The sequence below is a fragment of the Mauremys reevesii genome, linkage group 8 (assembly GCF_016161935.1).
Source record: "Mauremys reevesii isolate NIE-2019 linkage group 8, ASM1616193v1, whole genome shotgun sequence".
Lineage (NCBI taxonomy): Eukaryota > Metazoa > Chordata > Testudines > Geoemydidae > Mauremys > Mauremys reevesii.
Genome location: NC_052630.1, coordinates 31001201 through 31021233, shown reverse-complemented (window position 1 = coordinate 31021233; position 20033 = coordinate 31001201). Strand labels below are relative to the sequence as shown.

Sequence of the window (20033 nt, the reverse complement as noted above, 5' to 3'; positions counted from 1 at the left end):
AAGGCTCCTGAGGTGATCCTGGCAATTACAGGCCAGTAAGCCTGACTTCAATACCAGGCAAACTGGTTGAAACTATAGTAAAGAACAAAATTGTCAGACACACAGATGAACATAATTTGTTGGGGAAAAGTCAAGATGGTTTTTGTAAAGGGAAATCATGCCTCACCAATCTACTAGAATTCTTTGAGGGGGTCAACAAGCTTGTGGACGAGGGGGATTGAGTGGATATAGTGTACTTAGATTTTCAGAACGCCTTTGACAAAGTCATAGAATCATAGAATCTCAGGGTTGGAAGGGACCTCAGGAGGTCATCTAGTCCAACCCCGTGCTCAAAGCAGGACCAAACCCAACTAAATCATCCCAGCCAGGGCTTTGTCAAGCCTGACCTTAAAAACCTCTAAGGAAGGAGATTCCACTACCTCCCTAGGTAACCCATTCCAGTTCTTCACCACCCTACTAGTGAAAAAGTTTTTCCTAATGTCCAACCTAAACCTCCCCCTCTGCAACTTGAGACCATTACTCCTTGTTCTGTCATCTTCTACCACTGAGAACAGTCTAGATCCATCCTCTCTGGAACCCCCTTTCAGGTAGTTGAAAGCAGCTATCAAATCCCCCCTCATTCTTCTCTTCTGCAGACTAAACAATCCCAGTTCCCTCAGCCTCTCCTCATAAGTCATGTGCTCCAGCCCCCTAATCATTTTTGTTGCCCTCCGCTGGACTCTCTCCAATTTGTCCACATCCTTCTTGTAGTGTGGGGCCCAAAACTGGACACAGTACTCCAAATGAGGCCTCACCAGTGCTGAGTAGAGGGGAATGATCACATCCCTCGATCTGCTGGAAATGCCCCTACTTATACAACCCAAAATGCCATTAGCCTTCTTGGCAACAAGGGCACACTGTTGACTCATATTCAGCTTTTCGTCCACCGTAACCACTAGGTCCTTTTCTGAAGAACTGCTGCCCAGCCATTCGGTCCCTAGTCTGTAGCAGTGCATGGGATTCTTCCGTCCTAAGTGCAGGACTCTGCACTTGTCCTTGTTGAACCTCATCATATTTCTTTTGGCCCAATCCTCTAATTTGTCTAGGTCCCTCTGTATCCTATCCCTACCCTCCAGCGTATCAACCACTCCTCCCAGTTTAGTGTCATCTGCAAACTTGCTACGGGTGCAGTCCACACCATCCTCCAGATCGTTAATGAAGATATTGAATAAAACCGGCCCCAGCACCGACCCTTGGGGTACTCCACTTGATACCGGCTGCCAACTAGACATGGAACCATTGATCACTACCCGCTGAGCCTGACCGTCTAGCCAGTTTTCTATCCACCTTACCGTCCATTCATCCAGCCCATACTTCTTTAACTTGCTGGCAAGAATACTGTGGGAGACTGTATCAAAAGCTTTGCTAAAGTCCAGAAATAGCACATCCACTGCTTTCCCCTCATCCACAGAGCCGGTTATCTCATCATAGAAGGCAATTAGGTTAGTCAGGCATGACTTGCCCTTGGTGAATCCATGCTGACTGTTCCTGATCACTTTCCCCTCCTTTAAGTGGTTCAGGATTGATTCCTTGAGGACCTGTTCCATGATTTTTCCAGGGACTGAGGTGAGACTGACTGGCCTGTAGTTCCCTGGATCTTCCTTCTTCCCTTTTTTAAAGATGGGCACTACATTAGCTTTTTTCCAGTCGTCCGGGACCTCCCCCGATCACCATGATTTTTCAAAAATAATGGCCAATGGCTCTGCAATCTCATCGGCCAACTCCTTTAGCACCCTCGGAAAGTCCCTCACCAAAGGCTCTTAAACAAAGTAAGCTGTCATGGAATAAGAAGGAAGGTCCTCTCATGGATCGGTAACTGGTTAAAAGATAGGAAACAAAGGGTAGGAATAAATGGTTAGTTTTCAGAATGGAGATGGGTAAATAGTGGTGCCCCCCAGGGGTCTGTACTGGGATAGCCTATTCAACATATTCATGAATGATCTGGAAAAAGGGGTAAACAGTGAGGTGGCAAAATTTACAAATGATACAAAACTACTCAGGATAGTTAAGTCCCAGACAGACTGCGAAGAGCTACAGAAGGATCTCTCAAAACTGGGTGACTGGGCAACAAAATGCAAAGTAATGCACATTGGAAAACATAATCCCAACTCTACATATAAAATGATTGGGGTCTAAATGAGCTGTTACCTTTCAAGAAAGAAATATTGGAGTCATTGTGGATAGTTCTCTGAAGACTTCCACTCAATGCAGTGGCAGTCAAAAAGCGAACAGAATGTTGGGAATCATTAAGAAAGGGATAGATAACAAGACAGAAAATATATTGCCTCTATATAAATCCATAAATAAGACGTGGCGCCCACATCTTGAATACTGCATGTAGATGTGCTCACCTCATCTCAAAAAAAAAATTGGAACTGGAAAAGGTTCAGAAAAGGGCAACAAAAATGATTAGGGGTATGGAATGGCTGCCATATGAGGAGAGATTAATAAGACTGGGACTTTTCAGCTTGGAAAAGAGATGACTAAGGGAGGATATGATTGAGGTCTGTAAAATCATAACTGGTGTGGAGAAAGTAAACAAGGAAGTGTTATTTACTCCTTCTCATAACACAAGAACTAGGGATCACCAAATGAAATAGGCATCAGGTTTAAAACAAAGAAAAGTAAGTAATTTTTTTCCATACAATGCAATCAATCTGTCGAACTCCTTGCTAGGAGATGTTGTGAAGGCCAAGACTATAACAGGGTTCAAAAAAAAACTAGATAACTTCATGGAGTATAGGCCCATCAATGGCTATTAGCCAGGATGGACAGGGAGGATGTCCCTGGCCTCTGTTTCCCAGAAGCTGGGAATGGATCACTTGATGATTACCTGTTCTGTTCATTGCATCTGGGGCACCTGGCATTGGCCACTGTCGGAAGACAGGATACTGGACTAGATGGACCTTTGGTTTGACCCAATATAGCCATTCTTATGTTTTTATGAATCTGAGCTGGTACTTTCACCACTGAGACACTGCTATTGTACTAAAGCCAGTGGGTAGAAGGTAATTGCCACAGCAGGGAGTTGCTCAGTGCTTTGCTATGCTGAGCCAATGGTTCCCCATCAACATTTTGATGTTTAGAACAGACAGGAGCATGTAGTGGCATAGTTACAGCTAACCAAATGAGGACTTCTCTGCTAGCACACCTTTACACCCTTTAGCCCATTGTCAGTTACCTAGTCTTGCCACATGCCGTGCATTCAGAAAGTGCACATCAAAAATGTGTTCAAGGATTATTAAAGGCTAGATGGGTAAAGACTGCCCACTGGGACAGATCATGCGTGACTGTAATAATTCTCAGGCATTTAAGACCACTTCAAAAGTGATGCTGTTAATCTCATTTGAAATTCATTCTGATGTCTCAGCCTCCCCAAAATACATCATTGTTCCCTTCCCTACTATCTCATTAACATTAATGGCAATTGCATGGCTGTCAGGGAGAATACAGTTTAGTGCTGACGTAATAGCTATTCCTATGTGTGTTTGCATCTCAGCAATTTAATGCTTTTAAAGTGTCGTTCATGCAGGGCCCCATTGTGTATACCCTATGCACACATTGTAGTCAAACCAAAGTCAGGTTCTTAGGTTTCCAACACGAATTTGAGAGTTTAGAACAATCAGGCATGGTTTTACAAGCCTTCCCATTTACCACCCACAGTTTACCCTTTTAAGCTGTATTTTGATATTTACATTTTGTGGCTTGACTTGGAAACACTCACTCAAGAGTTTATTTGAAAAATTATTACCATAACTGTTATCATCTGAGTACTGTCTATGACACAAACATAACTGAACCTTTAATCTCTCTGCAATCATCACCTACATTAATAGCTCAGCCACCATCTTGATGTCTCTGAACAACACAGAAGGAGAAGCTAACTAATTTACTATATGGGCCACATTCTCCTCTTTGCTCAGGCCCCGCTGCACCAAAGCTGCTACATCTCCTCATCTGCCATAGAGATCATGAGTGATGAGGAGAAAAGTGGATAAGGAAAAGTTATTTACTTATTCCCATAATACAAGAACGAGGGGTCATCAAATGAAATTAATGGGCAGCAGGTTTAAAACAAATAAAAGAAAGTCCTTCTTCACGCAGTGCACAGTCAACTTGTGGAACTCCTTACCTGAGGAGGTTGTGAAGGCTAGGACTATAACAGCGTTTAAAAGAGAACTGGATAAATTCATGGTGGTTAAGTCCATAAATGGCTATTAGCCAGGATGGGTAAGGAATGGTGTCCCTAACCTCTGTCTGTCAGAGGATGGAGACGGATGGCAGGAGAGAGATCACTTGATCATTGCCTGTTAGTTTCACTCCCTCTGGGGCACCTGGCATTGGCCACTGTCGGTAGACAGGATTCTGGGCTAGATGGATCTTTGGTCTGACCTGGTACGGCTGTTCTTATGTTCTTATGAAAGAGCCAATTGCCGCACCACCCCATTCAGCCCTAGGCCTGGGAAAGAATAGTTAACACAGCACTGATGTTGCTCTAAATGGGGCTCTGGCCAGTATAGAACTAGCCCAAGAATCTGGAAGGTGCAAGTGGTTCCTTTGCAGATTACCCCTCATCCCAACTGTTCTTGGCAGACACTGGACACCGCTGAGAACCTAGCCCTGCATACTTGGCTTTTTTAAAGGACATAAAATATATGCAATGCAGTGCAAGCTGAACATCCCTTTGCTGCTGTTACCACTAAAGTTGAAGTCTGTAGGGCACGGTCTCTGAAGGAATTACATGTTGAGTTGTTAAATAGATGAAAATTTTCATGTAGCCTTAACTCTGTTTGAAAAGTGGATGCAAAATGTGTGCACACAATTAAGAGCAATCTGCAGCCTAAACTACTCACTGAGGAAACTGACATTTTCTTTTCATGGGTGTATATATATGCCGTCCAAACCACTGATGAAAAGAGCAAAATTAATACTTAGGCACAGCAAAATAACCACTCAGCTCTACATACAGCCTTCTGAGTCCTGCTATCTTCCTTCCTTGAAAGGCAGATTTGATTTTCCACTTGTAAGTCAAGCCTTCCCAAACTGGGTACTTACATTTGGACTCCTAAATCCATATTTAGCCACCCGAATAACTGGCCTGGTACACAGTAAAAGTGCCAGGTACACAACAGTGACTATTGATTACAACTGAAGCTGCTGGCTGCTTCTGAAAAAAAAGAGAGTCAGGTTACTTATTCGGGTGCTTCAATACAATTTTAGAGGCCTCAGTTTAGATGGCCAGGGTAAAATTCTGAGAAGCATTTAAATGAGGTGGAGCTCAGATCCTCAAAGGTATTTAGGCTCCTACCTGTTATGTTCCATGATACACATAGAGAAGTTAAATACTTTTGTGCTGGAAGGCTGCTCCCTAAAACCAAGAGGCACAATTCAACCCACCTTACTCTACGCTGGGCATCTGCAGACTGACTGCCACTACATCCAGACCCACACTTCCCTACAGAGCCCTGCCTGCAAGCACGACCAAGAAACCATTGAGATTTTAAAGTGATAACCACAATTTTTACACAATTGTCAATACACCACATTAACTGCCATTGAAATAGATGGAAGTTAGGTGCCTAAATACTCTTTTGAGGATCTGAGTCCCCTCCCCGCAATTTCTAAAAATAGGACTTGGGCTCGGAAATGCTTTTCCAAGTGCTACCTCTAGTCTTCGAACCTTAGCTGTAAAGCATTAACTCAAGAGTCCAGATGGCACAGTTTAGAAAGCAGAAGAAACACAATGCTTTCCACCTGGCTTAATATCCATTGTTAGCACTTCTCTGCTATTTTCTTCCATATTTACTGCCTTATCAATGCACTGAAGTGTTTTGCTGATGGTGTTGCTCAAAAGGAGCAACGCCAGGGAAACATGGGACTCACAGGGAGAATCCCTTCACTAACAGGGATAGTTCTCCACATTAATGTCTTGATGAGTCTCACTCCACAGGCTGCTCCTCTCTGATGCATCACTCAGAAACTCATTGCTTTAGTAATTAGACCACAGCTCTTCAAACAGGCAGAGGCTTCACTGCTATTTGCGGCTCATGCCAATAATAAAAGCTACATGTTCTGGGCTGGGTCTTATACTTTGCTCAAAGCAATAAATTTAACCTCGTTACAGGCAACTAGCTGCTTTTGGAGGACAGACTTTTCTGCTGGGGAAGCTTTGTTCATACAAAATGACACGGGGAATATCAACATACATATGCCTGAAGGAAACTCATCATCAAGCATGGAATGCCAAGTTGCTGTTTCCACTGGAAGGCAGATTTTTGTTTCCCCCTCTAAACATCAAATGGAGAATTAATCACAAAGTAGAGCAGATTATTGAAAACTGAGTGGGAAAAAGTACCTTTGCCAGTTTTAGGTTAACTATTATTTCAATATCCCCATATTCAGGTTAATCCCCCAACCTTCCAGCCTTTCCACCCTAGTCTCAAGCTAGGCACAGCCTCTCCTTCCCAAAGGCCAGTCTACCTTCAAGTTTCAGGAATTTTCAGTCCAGACTCCAAACCAGTTTTCAGTTCTACTCAGCTATACTCACAACAACTATTGAGCCACTTTGGGTCATTTACTAACAAACAACACCTACAAACACCACATACCTGGAATCCTCCTTCCCCCCTCTAACTCTCCATAGGCTACAATCTTCTCAGCACCTCAAGGAGGCCGGATTTAATCAGTGATCTACCTACCTGGAAGGTAAGCTAAGTGTGCCACAGGAGGAGGCTATACCCAGTAAGTTGGTAAGGCCAGTCACCTGCTGACAGCTGCTAAAAGAAATGGACTAGCACCTGACTCATAAAACAGGAAGGTTTCTTCTGTTCTGACATTTATTTTTTCCTTACGTGCCAGCAATATGCTCCGTGTTATAAAAGAAGCAAAGGCACTGTCTCTGCCTCTAAAGAATTTACAAGCTAAGAGTAAAATATAGCAGGCAAAATGCCCACACAGTGGGAGATTTTGAAGATGGGTATAAATCTCCTCTCTTGTAAATTGGAAAGGTAATGCATATCGTTTAGTACTTGTGAGTCCCGTAGAAGAAATGGGTGTTCAGAAGGGATTTGAATAATGAGAAAGGTAGACTGTCCTGGATCCACAGGTTAACACTTAAAAATAATCCTATATTCATTTTAAAAGGCAATGCTCCATTTTGTGACAGCAGTTTGCATTTTTGATCAGATCACTAAATTATTACATATCCAATTTGTTCCTAAACAATACAATTATTTAAATAATAGTTTCTGTGCCTATAGCTGATTGATTCATGCATGGAGGAAGACATTGCTCCAAAACTACTATACTTAAATATTTCTCAAAATGAGAGACCCCTTTAAATCTTAGGGCCATTTAAAAAAAAATGGCTGGAATGTACCATGCTAATGCTTTAGTTTAGACCGTGCTGTTTCTAAATAATATTGATTAAAATACTCTTCCCTCCTCCCTACCCACTGTGCAGCAAGTTTGTATAAGTAACCTTAAACTATTCTTTGATCTCTACAAATACTCCTGTTTTAGTGGTTCTCATTAATACTGAAAATGAAAAGGACAGTCAGGTGGTTGAAGCCCTGGATGGGAACCTAGCTGTTGTGGGTTCAATTTCTGGCTCTTCCTCCACATATTTATGTGACCTTGGGGCAAATCATTTAATCTCTGCCTCAGTTCTCTCCATCTCTAAAACGGGGTTGACAATACTTTTCTCCCCATTTGTCTTGCCCAGTTTATTTGGAGTGTAAGCCCTTTGTGCTGTGCCTAAGCAATGGGACTCTGTAATGCTGCTGGCCTGTTTCCCCCACCCAAGTCTCTTTCAGGCCCTTCTCTCAGAGCACGGTTTATTAATGCAAACACAAAAACTCTCAAAATAACACAAAACAAAGCTATGCCCCTTGCCAACAACAGCTCCAGGGGCCCAGCAGCCTTTCCATTTTTAACTCTTTCTGCTCCTAGAGCAGGCACCAACCTCCCTCCTCCAGCTCTCCTTCCAGCTGAGCCCTCTCTGTCACAATGGCTATTGAAGGCAGATACTGCATGTGGTTGCAGTATCTATGAGGGCCACAGGATAGTTTATGTTGGAAGCATGAAAACCTCAAAAAGCCATGACTTAGTTGGGCCAGCCAGTGTAAGCTTTACAATAGTCAGCCCTTTGTATCAATATAGGTGGTGTGTGTTTGGAGTGGGGTGGCTCGTGCAGAATTTGGAAGAACTAGGGAGTGATTAATGCAAAATGCCAAGGCTGGCTAAGTAGATTCCCAGGCTTTGACGTTCACCCACTTGGTGAATGGGGAGGGGGTGGATTTACCTATTTTGAAGAATCTGGGAGACAAAGCAAGAATTTTGCTAAGAAAGATTTAATTTCAACAGACTTCTTTTTGGTCCAGCAAATGGACATAACCATTTGTGTAAAAGGACGAGGGGGAGGACACCCTTTGCTGAAGGGTTAGAGGGACTTTAGCCTGCCAGGGCCCCATGTGTAAGATGGGCGATTTCTGGTATCTTTATTGTGTGTGTAGATCCATTTTTTGTTTTAGATGTTTTCTCTGTATGCTTTTGCCTTTAAAAAAAATGTGTTGCTTTGAAGGAGCTGGGTAGTAATTATAACCGCTGGCGATACACTATTTCATAGCTCTTGGAGAAAAGGCAAAGAACCAGGTGCTGGCCTTGAGGCAGACTGCCTTGCTGGAGATATCATAGTGAACGGCAGGGGACTGCAGACTAAAACCGGTCAGAAGGGAGTAGGATGTGGTCCTTGCCCAGAGAGAAATGAAGGAGAAAGGTCTCCATTCCTGGAGTGGACCATAGAGGGGGGTTAATGGTCCAGTTACCTGTCAAACTGCAGCAGGCATCACCTGACACCTTTCCAGATGGATCTGATAATTGAACAGGGCTGGTTTGCCTCATGCCTTGTGGCCCTTACAGGGGCAGACCACCCTTCTACAAACCCTAATTTTAGTAAGGGCCTCTGGGTACTTCTGTAATACAAACAGCAAAATAGATATTGGTTTGAAGCACTTAATTTAACTTGCATACAAATTATAGCACCAGAGCTAAGCTCAGCAGAAATAATGTGGCCTCCTTGTTTCATCTAGGCAACTAGTGCTCATCTTACATAGCCTCTGCAACAAATTCATAACAAACATAACACTGCAAAGACTGATGGATACCCCTGCTGTTGGGTATCCTGTGTCCAGGCACATAAATTCTGCAGTGGAATAGAGGCATATTATAGCAGGACTACTTTAGCTCCCAGGATACTAGAGAGGTTGGAGCATCCCTAGGAAGCAGAAGTAACTAAGGTCTAGATCAGGGATCAGCAACCTTTGGCACACAGCCTGTCAGGGAAATCTGCTGGTGGGCCGGGACAGTTAGTTTACCTGCAGCGTCTGCAGCTTCAGCCAATCGCAGCTCCCACTGGCCGCAGTTCATCGTTCCAGGCCCATGGGGGCTGCGGGAAGCGACATGGACAGAGGGATGTGCTGGCCGCTGCTTCCCGCAGCCCCCATGGGCCTGGAACGGCAAACCACAGCCAGTGGGAGCTGCGATCAGCCGAAGCTGTGGACACTGCAGGGAAACAAACCGGCCCGGCCCGACAGCAGATTTCCCTGATGGGCTGCATGCCAAAAGTTGCCGATCCCTGGTCTAGATTATGAAACAAAGTCCTTGGAACAATTAAGACATGGGAGAAAGCTGAGACTAAAGTCTGTCTTGAAACTAATTATTGATAAAGTCAAACCCAGGGACTGGGTTATGTCTGGACTGTGTATGTAGGAGCAGGGTGAGAACTGAACCTGCTGAAGTTCCCCAGCAGCAGGTATTAATGTACCGCATCTGAAGAGTCACTTCACATGGAATGTTTGTTTTTCCTCCTCATTAACTACAGCATCTGCGCTGATCTCTGTCAGACCCAGAATGGCAGCAGGCAGACTGTTGCTGCATCTTTAATAGCAGTCGCTATTTCACTTAATATGCAGCCATTAAAAGCTTAGCTTTAGTTACGGAAATTAGCAGCAGTGGTTGGCTCTGCATTGTGTTGGGTTTCTCTCCCATTAGGCTCTGATATGGGGTCAGTCCTCCTGTGAGCTAGGGGTAAGAAACCTCACAAGAGTCTAAACTCCCAACGGAAGCTAAGAGCTGCAAAGATGGTGGTTTGAGCCAGTTTTCTCCATCTTTCAGGATGGGTAAACCAGTAAAGGTATCATTGACAGGAAAACTAGTATCCTTAATGCTGACAAATCCGACTTTGAAATCAGTGCTATGATGTCTGAGAACTGAACACTCCTTGGTCCACAGTACATATTCCCTTTCCTCTTTCCAGTAGTCCAAGATGAAAGCACTCTATGCACAAGGGGCCCAACCTGGGCAGGATCATCAGTCAGTGTGATGGAACTAGACAGGTACCTTGTGGCAGCAACGAAAAATTTTGGATGGCTGAAGAAATAAGTTTGTAGCATGCAGGAGGTCTACAGTGCATTAACGGCTAACTCCCCAGTGCAAGAGACAATTTCAAATAGCAGTTTTTATGGGCCCATTTACAAAAGCAACTGACTATATTCAGAGATTGCATTATCACTTGTTAGTGCCAAGACTGATAACAGAGGCCTAGACTCTATGGACAGGACCAAACAGTGTCTCACACATCACCAAATCGCATTACAGCCATTTCCACATTTAACTCTTTAGGGGATAGATGCTGTTCACAGCTCCAGCTGTGTGAAGGGCCATGCTGCAGCAGGAACTCTCAGGAAGAATTCAGACTGGCTCAGCCAAAATTCTTAAGTCCCCCAAACATGCTTTGCCATCACTGGAGAAGGTGATACGTATGCTTCCCACCACACCTGGCCTGCTCCAGCATGCACTGTACTCCCCAGTCACATTGTGTTGGACCCTGTGTAAGGTGTCAAGGCATAGAAATCCTCTTCCTTCCTTTTGCATGTCTACTCAGGACCTTCCACAGCCTGGCCTAATACTCTAAGGATTCCAGGAGGATGTTTCATTTATACCACTGTACAGTGAGCTGCTTTTTTAAACACTATTCTCTAACAGGGCTCTTTTGGTAGAAGAGTGCCAAAACTGTCTGGAATGTGTGTGGTGTATCTGGAACAAGAAGTTGAAAAGTATAGTCAATTTAACACTGCTGAAAGCTGCTGGTTTGATTGCTCTGGAGACTAGTGGTGTTCTACTGGATTTATTCACTGCAGAACCACAGTACAGCAAGCCACATGGCCAGCCTCCTGCATATTATTCTACCGAGATGTCTGAACCCCAAGCTGGAGACAAAGGGTCAGAGTGCAATTCATTCTACCACTGTTGGCTTCTCTACGGACCCTGACAACAAGGGTGCCAGTTGTGGTATGAAAACCCTTTCCGCACTTGAAACAGGACTGATTTAACCAACTATTTTCATCAAGTGTCAATCAGAGAACAGATGGAAGTGACTTTAGGCCTGGACCACGATTATACGAGGTACTAAGGGACTAAAGGCTCCCTATCTCAGTACTAGCCCTCTGGAATGGAAGTCTAAAACCGTCTCTAGATAAGGGAAACTCAACAAAGGATAAAGCAAATTGAATCACCTTGCAGCTATAATAACTTAAGGATGATGGTAGCCAGTAGCACCTGTGCACCAGATCCTCAAAGGTATTTAGGTGCCTGTAGCAGGGTGGACCCCTGCTCCTGCCCTGAAGGGGTTAAAAACAGCCCTGGGAAGGGGCTGTGGCTGGAGAAAGCAGCCTTTAGGCTGGGCTGATTGGGAAAGTGGCTGCAGCTGGGGCCACCCCCAACCTGAGCCACAGGGCCTTATAAGAAGGCCAGGGAAGCCAAAAGGCAGACAGTCTCTCTCTCTGCATTCAGAGGGAGATGGGTTGGCTGCAGGGAGCTAGACCGGGTACCTGAGTGGAGCAGGGCTGGGGAAAGGCAGAGGAGCTGGGGAGCTCCAGCCTGGAAAGCCCCAGGCTGTGGCCTAGCAGAGGGCTAACAGGTACTGAGGGTTGCAGAGGTAGCCCGGGGTAGGCCAAAGCAGCAGGTCCAAACCCTCCTTGCCAGTGATGAATAGGCTGATACTGCAGTCTGCCCCAGGATGTGGGACTAGACAATGACTGGCAGTGGCCATACACTGAGGCAAGGTGGGGATAGAGGGTGAGGGTTCCCTGAGAGGGGAGACCCGGAGAGAAAGGGGTTACTGCCGGGGGGGGCAGCACCCCATGTAAAAGGGCACTGGGGTCCAGAGAGGGACTTGGGGCCAGAGAACAGACGGATCACTGGCCTGCAGAGGGCGCTATGGGGCTGGAAACCGAGCTAATTCCCCGGGATCACCAGCCGGAGGCGCCGCAGGGGTGAGTCTGGCCCATTACGGTGCCTCAATACGTTTGAGAATCTAACGTGGGTTGAAAATCCAAAGATGAAAACCGAGGCATCTGAATTATTTACACAAATCAGCGTGTCTGATTTGCTAAGCTGGGACACCAAATGGACTAAGGAAAAAAGAGTTCTGAGAGCAAGCCTCATGTGTATCTGATGCACGTAACCCACATTAAAGGATCATTCCAAATTCACATTCAATGCGCAATAATTATTGGAAGCCAGAATGCTCACCAGATTAATTGTAATAGCCAGAGGGGGCAGAACGAATCACTGCTGGTTCATGGAATCAACTTTGTTGACAGAATGGGAAAGCCTTCAGCCAAATGCAAATAAATCTCTTGAAATAGGTTGCTGCTTGAAAAGTCATTTCAAAACAAATTTCTTTTTAAAGAGCAAATGTCATTTGTTTTTTTTCCCCACGTGAGTAAAACTATCTCACAATGAAAGGGGTGTCAACACCAACTTATAGCACATATGAAAATCCACACAAGACTCTTAAATAAATCAGTGTTGATGTCAGTGCTGGACGTGTATTAAAAATATTTATTGTGAGTACTAAAATAGAATACCTTGCAGTCCTAGCAACAAAGTGTTTTTTTTTAATCCAAGTGTACAATGGAAAAAATGGTGGTCCTTATAAGAGATTACATTTCTCAGTATGAAGAAACAAGTTAGGATGAAGAATCATAAAGTTCTAAAATAAAGGCTGTGCGTAGGTGCCTGCATGGGCCACATTCAGGACAGATTACAAGAAATAGGGCAGGCAATCACCAAAACTGGTGGTTCTATAATTAAATTCACCAAGCCAGTAACAAAAGAGCTTCTGTTGTACCACGCTTGTTAACCAGAAGCCAAACAAAGACAGTCCTTTAGGCATTTCAGTCCTTTAGGCTCCCATCTCGACAACCAAGTCTCAGGGTATGTCTACACTGCCCACGTTACAGAGCGGCTGCTGCTGTGGCCGTGCTGTAATGTGGGCAGTGTAGACATGCTTTATTGCTGGGGGAGAGCTCTTTTGGTGATAAAAAAACACACAAACCCTGGACAAGGGGTGGTAGATTTAGTGCTGTCTATACTGGCGCTTTTCAACACTAAAACTTTTGTCACTCAGGGGATGTTTTCTCACACCCCTGAACCACTAAAGTTTTAGCACTGCAAGTGTCAGTGTAGACACAGCCTAATATAGTGAGGGGTTACTGAAATACTTAAAGTTCTACCAATCCCACTGGACATCACATACAACCCCCATTTAAAACCTCTCCAGGACATTATCAATGATCTACAACCTATCCTGGAAACAATCCCTCACTCTCACAGACCTCGGGAAGTAGGCCAGACCTCACTTACAGACAGCACCCTCAACCTGAAGCAAATACTCAACAGCAACTATACATCACACTACAGAAACACTAACCAAGAAACCAATCCCTGTAGCAAACCTCGTTGCCTACTTTGTTCCCATATCTACTCTAGTGACACCCTCAGAGGACCCAACCACATCAGCTGCACCATTAGGGGCTCATTCACTTGCACGTCTACTAATGTTATATATACCATCATGTGCCAGCAATGCCCCTCTACCATGTACATTGGCCAAACTGGACAGCCCCTACCTAAAAGAATAAATGGACATCAGGAATGGTAACATACAAAAGCCAGTAGGAGAACACTTCAATCTCCCTGGACATTCAATAACAGATTTGAAAGTAGCGATACTTGAACAAAAAAACTTCAGAAACAGACTTCAAAGAGAAACAGCAGAACTAAAATTCATTTGCAAATTTGACACCATTAACTTGGGCTTGAATAGGAACTGGGAGTGGCTGGCTCATTACAGAAGCAGCTTTGCCTCTCCTGGAATTGACACCTCCTCATCTATTATTGGGAGTGGACTACATCCACCCTGATTGAATTGGCCCTGTCAACACTGGTTCTCTGCTTGTGAGGTAACTCCCTTCTCTTCATGTGTCATTATATAATGCCTGCATATGTCATTTTCACTCCATGCATCTGAAGAAGTGGTTTGGTTTTTTTACCCACGAAAGCTTATGCCCAAGTAAATCTGTTAGTCTTTAAGGTGCCACTGGACTCCTTGTTGTTTTTACCAATCCCAAAGTGGCTCAGTTACAGCTAGCATGAATTCCTGTGAGCTACAATATTCAGGTTAGGATATATGTGCTTCTGCATTACTCTAAAATATGGACAGTTCCAGAAATCCTGCATTTCTGATGGTGGGACTCCAAAAAGGAGCATTTTTAGTATTGGCATCCAACTTCAGCTCTCTGCATGCTGCTTAAATTATGCCACTATTAGAAACACATTACCCCTGCCTTTGGGCAGAATGGCTCATTCTCCACAGCTTCCTCCCAAAATAAGTCCTCTTCTGCTATTTTCCTGACAGTGAGCCTTCCCAAGAAATCAGTTACTGTTTAGCATAAAAGAAACAGATAGCAGGATATGGCAAATAGGGAAATGGCTAGATACCTGTACATATTCTGACTAATAACTCTGTATCTGGAATATCTAAACAAATTCTTCTGTGAATCAGTTACTGAAGTGTCACTTACAATTAACATTTCTGCTGAAGTAATAGGATCATGTGATTTCTATTCATGGCATGTCTTAGAGGCGTCAGTTTAAAATTCTTATCATTAAGGGCTTGAGAGTTCCTCTAATCGTCAGCATCATTCTGTATAGCTGGAGGGTGCAGTGTGATTCATAGCAGATGTGTTCATAAAACAGAAAACCCTTCTAGCCAGACAGAAGTTTCTGAGCAACAACTTAATTTAAGAGAAAGTACTAATTTCAAAATAAGTCTCTTATATGTAATTTGTGCTGGTAATAAAATACACTTCCTCAAAGTGATGAATCTCCCTTCAAGGTAATCTTCTGGTGAATCTTCATATTTGACCTACAGTGCATCAATTTAAATTTAGAAGGGAAGGTTTTCCCTGAAGGACCGAATCATGGCTCTCCGCTTTCCCACATTTTACACCCAGAGAGTGGGTGTTTTAACACTTATCATCATGGGTCAACATCCAACATGCCTAGTGGTAGAAAATCAATTATGTTAAAGAAATGACTCTATCCATCAAGGCTGTGACAGAATGGTCCATTTCTAGCAGTGGGGAAATCCTGGGGATGAGTGAGTGGGTTGGTTGGTGTAAGTTTATACATTATGAATTTCCTTTTAGTTCCAAAAGTAGAACCAGCTGCACCATGTGCTCAGCAGGGTTGGTTAGTCTCTTACTGTGAGGTAATTTTACCTCAGGAAAACCGTGCTGCTGATGGAGTTCCTCTGCTCCAGAGGGAAGCTGCAGTGTTTGTCATATTGATGCTAGACTCAGATCAGCTCAACTTGAAAGGTCTGTTCTAAATCTAGGACTTTTTACTTTAGCTGGGAGCTGAAATGTTGTGAAGATGCTACAGGAATTTTTGTAACTGAAGTTATGTCACTTTCTGTGGGACCTTACATTAAGGGAAGTATATTTTTAATGCTCCTGAGTCTTTCTGGCTCTTTCTTCTTTACAGTATTTGAGTGTATGGCCCACAGTTCATGTGTCCCACATTCTTTCTTGATTTGCTGATTGGTGTGTCAAGCACATGTTCATGATCTGTAGAAGACAAAGGCGGCTCTGATTTCTCCGATATGGCCACTGGTGACCAATTGCCATGACACACAGGTTTCTTATTGGGAAGGTTGTTTACTTTATCCAATTTACCCCCATAGGCATTTCCTTGGAGAATCCACAAATAGTGTATGGCGCCATCAAGTGATGTATAGTGTGGGATACATGATAAGTATCTTATATTTATATGCACTGCACCTTTAAATGGAGAGAAATCTACTGAGTCTATGGAGGCAGCTTCCTGAATGTGTTCAATGCCAGCCTTCCAGAGAGGAGCCAAAATACCATGCTCTAAGACCTTACTCTTGTAGCATTCTCAATGCTAACTAACGGACATACTGACTGAAAGTATGTGATTGCTGAGTGTATAAGGAAAAATATAACTAATAACGCATGGACATATATGTTGATTACAGCATTCCACTTATTGATTTTGGTAGAAAGCAATGGACATAAGAACATAAGATGGAGTTTAATGCTATCACAGTTCCAACAGAGAATAGCAAGTCACCGTTAACAACTTAACTTGCTTGATTTCTGGTGGCCTCTCTAAGGCTGACATTCATTATGGTAGCACCTACAGGCCCCAACCAAATCAGGACCTTGTTATGCTGGGCACAGCACAAACACATAGTAAGAGACAATCACGCTCTCCTGCCCAAAAGAGCTCACAATCTAAGTGGACTAGATGGATGGTGGGCTGGAGGGGAAACAGAAGCACAATGAGATAAAGTGACTTGCCCCAGGTCACACAGCAGATCAGTGGCAGAGTTGGGAATAGAACCCAGATCTGACTCACAACCCAGTGCCCCCTCTACTAAACTATGCTGCTTCTCAACCCTACAGGTGGTTTACCAGCAAAGCTGTTGCACTGAGTTTATTTATTGATTTTGCCTCTCCTTAACACTGTAAACTAGAAAACAGAGCTGACTGCATTATTAATAACAAATAAGGTATTAGCCACATCTTTTGTTCATAAAACATTTTCAAGCAGATAGCTAAATTGTCAGAGGAATTGTTGTCTGACTAACTTTCATGAATAGTTCATTGCAAATATTTCATGTTAGACATTCGTGCAGTATTCTTTCAGTTCCCTGGCTGATTTTTTATGTAATGAACAGAGTGAGAATATTGTATCTAGGTGCAGCTCTGACCCCAATGGAGATTCTTCAGTTCACACCTGCTGAGACTCTGATCTGTTATGTTTTACCCTGGGCAAGTGATGGGGCGGAAGGAAGAATTAAAGTCCACTTGGAAAACTAAAGGCACCACTAGGCCTACAGGTCTTGTACCCAGCTCCACTGCAGTGTTGTAAGAAACTCCAGCTCAGTCATCCCACAGCTAAACTTTATTGGGAATTTTGAGAGCTGCAAAGTTATTACAGACATTTATAATTGCATACAGAGAAAGGGACAAATTCTGCCCTGGGATCCACTCACATGGCTCCCTTTATAATCAATCAGATCACAGAAGTCAGTGGCAGTCATAGGTAGAGCTGACAGTAAATGGTTTTCCCATCCTGTGTTTGGGTGTTCAGAAATGTTTCCTATCCCACTTCAGGATGAAACAGACTTTTTAAAGATCTTCAATGAAAAGAAAGAGAACCTCCCTGTCACCCGCCACCCAAAAAAATAGCCAATAGCCGGGCAGTTAGGGCACTCAGCTCAGCTGGGCTGTTGGATACTTTGGTTCAAGTCACTGCCTCAGAGAAAGGGCCAGAATCCAGAACTCCCACATCCTAGGTCATTTCCTTGACAACGAGCTGTTGGATATTATGGAGTGTTGCGCACACACTCTCTCTTTCACTCCCCCACTCACTATTCTGGGGGATGGTTTTTCTCTGGTTTTGATCAGAAATAATTCTATCCTGGACCTGAGAAACCTGGTCCCTTCAGGCGAACAGAGAATTAACTGGCCCCACTAGGCTGGCACTATGGGCCATATTGCTCTGATGGCTCACTGGGTTGAAAAAAACAAAACAAAAAAAAACAGTGGAAAAAGTGGGGAAAATGGCCAGCAAGGCCATACTGCACAAGTCCACCTATCTGAGGGGGCTGCCAGGAGAAGAGGATCAGTGCCTACAACCCTCAGTCTGCCCTGATGGAAGAAGCACAGAGATTCTGAGAGGGTTGTTTTGCTTTCTTGGTGTGATTTGTTTGGGGTTTTTTTGGTTTAGTTTCAGATCTTGGGGAGTCAGAGCTGCCCTCAGAGAACGGGTGTGTGTCTGAACCATATTGGAGACAATGGGTTCAACATAATTACCACAACCAGGACTGGCCAAGGCTCATCCTGGAACACCAGGGGAAAAATGTCTGGTTACTGTGGCAGGCTGAAAGGGGTGATCGACTTGGGGGGAGGGAGGCCAGCCCTACACCACGTATTTTCCTGTTTCTCTGATTTACTAGCCTCTTGGAGACATTCCTGGACATCATATTTTACTCCAGTCAGAGCTGGAAAAAGCACAGCCAAGAAACTTTGACTTGCCGCTCACCCTGCAGCACCAAGTAGTCAAGGATAGCTGGCTAGGAGATTCTGTAGCACCAGCTCCAATTGCTGCAGCAACCCAAAACAGCTTAAGGCTTGCCTGGCATCTTGCATATTAGAAGAAGATCTGTGTATGGAACTAGTGGGGCTGACCTACAGGGCCGGTGCAAGGATGTTTCGCGCCCTAGGCAAAACTTCCACCTTGCGCCCTCCCCAGTCCCTGAGCCCCCCGCCAAGGTGCCCCCGCGGCAGCTCCCCTCCGCCCTGAGGTGCCTCCCCCACGGCAGCTCCCCACCCTCCACCCTCCGCTCTGAGGCAGCCCTCCCGCCCCAGCTCACCCCTGCTCTGCCTCCACCCCGAACACCGTCGCTGCTTCACTTCTCCCGCCTCCCATCTTAGGTGCCGCAAGCCTGGGAGGCAGGAGAAGTGAAGCAGCGATGGCGTGCTCGGGGAGGAGGCGGGGCAGGGGTGAGCTGGGGCTGGGAGTTCCCCTGCATGCCACCCACCCCCCCTTTACTTGCTGCAGGCGGCCCTCCCTGCACTCCCCTGCCCCAGCTCCCTCCGCCTAAATGCTGGCGGTGACCGGGGTGACAGAAGATCCGGCCGCCGTGGTCGCTGCCGAAGAAAATGCCACCCCCCAAATCCTAGTGCTCTAGGCAACTGCCTAGGTTGCCTAAATGGTTGCATCAGCCCTGCTGACCTAGCCCCTAGAGCTGTGCATATGCTGGAAGTTTTTTATCAGTACAAGCCAAAGGTTAAGGTTGCTCAATATTGTGCCTACCTACAATATGACCAAGCTAGAGAATTGAATGCATGAGACAGGGTTTAAAGACCAACAGTATAGTTATTTCCTTCAAAATACATACAAATACAATGTGCATACACTGTACACCTGCACAGTTTTCAGATCATCACAAAACTCTTAAGGAATTGATATGGCATTGCTTTGTACATACCAACTCATGGCAGTGAATGTCAATTAATTAGAACAAAAACTTGGTTGTAATGAGAATTGAAATAGTAAAAACATATATGATATTGTGCATATTTGTTTGCTCCAGCTGTATTGCTTCAACACAGGAACACTCTGTGCACACCACCACCTCCCCCACCCCCGACAATATGGCTGTCATAAAACAATTTTTACTAATAGTTGGGCTGTTAAGATCTAGGAACTTCATTACAATATTTTAAAATTGGTTTCCTATATATTGTTTTATTTTAGGTAGGAGCCCTTGACCAAACCTAAATTTTTTGTTAAAACCCCAGAGACCTAAAGCTTTATGCTATTGGGCCTTCTGTGTCATAAGTTGTAGCTATTTGCTACATAGTCTACTTTCAGATCCTACATACAACCAACAAATTCCTTTCTGGTTTGTTTTCATGTGAACATGCATTGTAAAAATGGCCATGCTCCAGAGATGTAGAAAATATCTGCAAATTCCGTAAAGGAGGTTTAGCCTGAGGAAGGGTCGGAAGAGTCAAGGTAAAGGCAAAGAATTACAGATGCCATCCCAGAAA

The 20033-nt window shown here is 44.4% G+C and overlaps 1 protein-coding gene across 4 annotated transcripts in view; it reads right to left on the bottom strand.

Moving 5' to 3' along the window:
* KCNIP1 (potassium voltage-gated channel interacting protein 1) overlaps positions 1 to 20033 on the bottom strand; it is an 807057-nt gene that overhangs the window by 336130 nt on the left and 450894 nt on the right. Inside the window, exon 1 of one of the 4 annotated variants that reach the window (XM_039484943.1) lies at positions 5095 to 5113. The exons of the other annotated variants lie outside the window; for them this stretch is intronic. The gene's annotated coding sequence lies outside the window, so the exon portion shown is untranslated. Of the gene's footprint in view, positions 1 to 5094; positions 5114 to 20033 lie in introns of those variants that run through there. 4 annotated transcript variants of the gene reach the window in all.